This window comes from Macaca nemestrina, chromosome 9 (genome assembly GCF_043159975.1).
Source record: "Macaca nemestrina isolate mMacNem1 chromosome 9, mMacNem.hap1, whole genome shotgun sequence".
Classification (NCBI taxonomy): domain Eukaryota; kingdom Metazoa; phylum Chordata; class Mammalia; order Primates; family Cercopithecidae; genus Macaca; species Macaca nemestrina.
In genome coordinates, this window is record NC_092133.1 from 14,130,184 (window position 1) to 14,135,121 (window position 4,938).

Here is a 4,938-nt window from a genome sequence, read left to right on the forward strand (position 1 = left end):
GTGGCTTTTTCTTATTGTCGTTTATTACATAATTATTCTTCCAGGCTGCCATGAAATAAGCAACTAGGTTTTAAGTTTTCAGGAAGTTATGTGGAATATGTATGTAGTCAGGACCTATTTCCATGTTCTATGTAAGTGTTAACATGTCCATTAGCTTTGTTGAATTAAAATTTAATCTCTGGATATGAAGGAGTAGAAATTTGCATCCTTCTAAAAATGCATGCTCTATTTCATATTAATATGGTTAAATTCATTAATTTGGAGTTCTCAGATATGGGAACTAATTTTACTGTCTAGGTTACTCTTTGGTAATATCTATGAGTAAAGATTATGCTTGACAAAAATAATTTAATAAATGTTTTAGATACTTTACTAGTATGTCCAAATTAAATTTTCCCCATTAAAAGTTAGCATTTGGGCTTCTACTTAATACATTATAAACATTGACTTTGCAATTTTATTATGTACTGGAAAGATGCAAAACCTATTTCCTTTAGACTTTTACTAGTTTTTATAAGCCTTCACTGTTTTACGTGGTCTAAATGAGGGTTTTGCTTAAATGTGTATTCTGCTATGTTCAGTAATAAAATATTCTAGTAATTGGCCAGGCACAGTGACTCACACCTGTAATCCCAGCACTTTGGGAGGCCGAGGTGGGCAGATCACTTGATGTCGGGAGTTCGATACCAGCTTGGCCAGCATGGCAAAAACCCATCTCTACTAAAAATACACAAATTAGCCAGATGTGGTGGGTGTGCCTGTGATCCCAGTTACTCGGGAGGCTAAGGCAGGAGAATCACTCGAAGCTGGGAGGCGGAGTTTGCAGTGTGCTGAGATTGCATCACTACAACCCAGCCTGGGCAACAAAGCAAGACTCTGTCTCAAAAATTAAAATATTCCAGTGATTATGTTTAAATAGGTTGCTGTAAATTAGATTGACACATCAATTCCATTTCCAAACAAGGAAATTATGTGAATACAACTTAAACTTGTTTTTTGAGATGGAGTTTCGCTCTTGTTGCCCAGGCTGGAGTGCAATGGCGCAATCTCAGCTCATTGCAACCTCCGCTTCCCGGGTTCAAGTGATTCTTCTGTCTCAGCCTCCTGAGTAGCTGGGATTACAAGCGCCTGCCACTACGCCCAGCTAGTTTTTGGTATTTTTAGTAGAAACGGGGCTTCACCATGTTGACCAGGCTGGTCTTAAACTCCTGACCTCAGGTGATCCACCCGCCTCGGCCTCCCAAAGTGCTGGGATTACAGGCGTGAGCCACCTCGCTGGGCCAACTTAAACATTTTATTGTTCCAGCTGGGCATGATGTGGCTCATGCCTGTGACCCCAGCACTTTGGGAGGTTAAGATGGGAGAATCACTTGAGCCCAAGAGTTCGAGGCTACAGTGAGTCATGATTGTGCCACTCCAGCCTGGGTAACAAGAGTGTGAAACTCTGTCTCTAAAATACAATAAAAAAAAATTGAAATGCAATATTAGTATGAAACCTGGCCTCCTATTTTCTACTTACTGATTTTATTTTGAAAGATAGCACAGATAGGCCAGGTACTATAATTCATAAGGTACTTTGTGCAAATACTTCTTTTATGGGCAAAGATGACTTTTGGTTTTGGAATTTCTAAATGTGAAAGAAATTTATATTTAGGAAATGGGGTAGATGAAAGCTGTGTATAATTTGTTGTTTTTATTTTAAGGGGAAAAAAGGCATTGATAGCAATTGATCTTTTTATAGAATTAAGCTTTGTGGCTGGGCGCAGTGGCTTACATTTGTAATCCCAGCACTTTGGGAGGCCAAGGCGGACTGATCAAGAGGTCAAGAGATCGAGACCATCCTGGCTACCACAGTGAAACCCTGTCTCTACTAAAAATACAAAAAATTAGCCGGGCGTGGTGGCGGTTGCCTATAGTCCCAGCTACTCGGGAGGCTGAGGCAGGAGAATGGCTTGAACCCGGGAGGCAGAGCTGGCAGCGAGCCCAGACCACGCCACTGCACTCCAGCCTGGGCGACAGAGTGAGATTCCGTCTCAAAAAAAAAAAACTTTTGTTTGGGGGAAGAGAGAGATATAGTCTATATAACTTTGATGGTTTGGTTTTTAAACAAAAATATCAGAGTAACCGCTGACAAAAGAAGTATATTCAATAAATTATTTCCTTAACTTTCCAACTCAAAATACATACGCTGAATTTTGTCTTTTCCAATTTATTGCACTTTTAAGATTTCACTAACCATTGTTTCTCTGAGATGTTCCCCTGGGAGTGATCCATAGCTAATAACGTCTTGGAGTCAGCTTGGAAAGTTTGCAAACATGAATAAAACTGAAGTGCTTTTGGATAGCGTTAGAGGAAATCCAGGGCGACTGTATGCTGGAAAGTAATCTCAGGAGTGAGCTGTCCAGTTGATCTTCCAGCGGGGCTTAGCTTGCCCATGGGTCTCCTCTTTTCACTTTCCTTCCTTCTTGGGAACTGACAAGAGTTTTGCAAAGAGCCTGGTTGTCATGGTGCTATAGAATTATGGCATTGTTAAGGTAAACCAGATTTTGCTGTATAAAATCAGCAGATACCATAACTTGCCCAAGTGTAATTTTTTTTCCTTGTCCTTTATCTTTCTTCCTTAGGTTTTGGTATGCCAGCAAAGAGAAGTCTGAAACCATCTAGACAAAAAAAAGCATGAAATACGTAGCCATATGCAACTGTGCATGTTCTGAGAATTATTATATAAATTTCAGGTTTTCACATTCAGTTCACTTTACTGGTTACAAGTTAAGAGTTGAGTTGTTCCATATTGGGTTTGTATGATTGCATTTGCTCACAAAAATAAAGCTAATGTGTAAGTCTTAACAGCTTTTTTTAAAATGAGAACTACCCATTTAATCATCTTAGCTTGCTACCTTTTGAAAAGGACTAAACTTGAAAAACATTTTTAACTTTCTCTGGCTAGGTTTTATTTTAGCAGATGGCATAACTCATACTTTGTTTAATAAGGGTTCAGACGGGGGAAAAAGTGACAAAGGACGATGAAGGAGGGATAAGTCCTTGATTCAGGAGCACATTGACGTGAGACTAGACAATCCTGGGCAGGTATAGTAAGCCATGAATGGATAATCAGGTGGGGTGTTGATATGTAATATGTTCCTGGTTTAAGACTACACACTTTATCAAGACTAGATGACTTACCAGGAGACTTACCAGCCTATTGAAAATAAAATATCACCAACACGTTTGCTGATAGATGGCCCTGATAGTTTCTTTTCAGTTTCCTTTAAGGTATGTTTTTATTTAGCAATATGGGTTCTACTTGTGTATTAGAATGCTGGGCAAATGGTAACTGTTTTACAATAGTTACTTTTGAGCGTTTTCAGTAAAATGACAAGGATTAGGACGTCCTTTAAAATCCACATTTAACTTACTATACCCAGGGTTATATTTTATTTTTTAAAAATGGATAACTTCATTCCTTGGTTGAAGCTCTCCAAGGGCAGGGAACTTGGTTTGTTAACTACACAAATTCTAGTACTTGTAACAGTTCTTGGCATGTGGTAGGTGTTCAGCAAATGTTAAATGCATTAATATGATAGAGGAAATGAAAGTAACATGTATTTTAGTCTCCCTCTTGAAACCAGAACATTACCTTGTGTTCTATTTGAGTAGAACTTGATCAGAATTGGTGGGGTGCTTGTGAAAATGTAGATTCTGAGACTCTGCAGTTGTGGGTGAAGGTAGTCTGAAATAAAATTAATTGGCCTGGCGGGGCACCGGTGGCTCACACCTGAAATCCCAGCACTTACGGAGGCCAAGGCAGGTGGATCACTTGAAGCCAGGAGTTCGAGACCTGCCTGGCCAACATGGCACAACCCCGTCTCTACTAAAAATACAAAAATTAGCCGAGCATAGTGGCACACACCTGTAGTCCCAGCTACTTGGGAGGCTGAGGCACGACAATCACTTGAACCTGAGAGGCAGAGATTGCAGTGAGCTGAGATTGCACCACTATACTCCAGCCTGGGCAAGAGAGCGAGACTCTATTTCAAGAAAAATAATAAACTGGGGCCGGGCGTGGTGACTCATGCCTGTAATTCCAGCACTCTGGGAGGCCAAGGTGGGTGGATCACCTGAGGTCAGGAGTTCGAGACCAGCCTGACCAACATGGTGAAACCCCATATCTACTGAAAATACAAAAAACTAGCCAGCCATGGTGGTGTATGCCTGTAATCCCAGCTGCTCGGGAGGCTGAGACAGGAGAATTGCTTGAATCTGGGAGGTGGAGTTCGCAGTGAGCCGAGATTGTGTCACTGCACTCCAGCCTGGGCAACAGGGCAAGACTCCATCCCAAAAAAAAAAAAAAAAAATTGGCTGGGTGCGGTGGCTTATGCCTGTAATCCCAGCACTTTGGGAGGCCAAGACAAGCAGATCACTTGAGGCCAGGAGTTCAAGACCAGCCTAGCCAACATGGCAAAACCCCATCTCTACTAAAAATACAAAAATTAGCTGGGCATGGTGGCACATACCTGTAGTCCCAACTAGTCTAGAGGCTGAGTCAGGAGAATTGCCTGAACTTGGGAGGTGGAGGTTTCAGTGAGCTGAGATCGCACCACTGCGCTCCAGCCTGGGTAACAGAGCGAGACTCCATTTCAAAAGGAAATTTAAAAAGTAATTAAATTAATTGGCCTAGATTTCTTTTTTCTTCCTGCCTTGGGAGATTAAAACTGCTAGTCATGGTTACACATTTTTCACAAAAACTAGGTTGTTTTTTTTTTTTTTCCAAAAGTACAGATTTTTTTTAAAACCTAGGTTTTTTTGTAGTTAATGTTATCCATTACTGGTATGCAATGTAGTTTGCCAAGCATCTTTCAGCAGTGCTTAGGCCTGGGCACAGTGGCTTACACTTGTAATCCAGCGCTTTGGGAAACTGAGGTGGGAGGATTGCTTGAG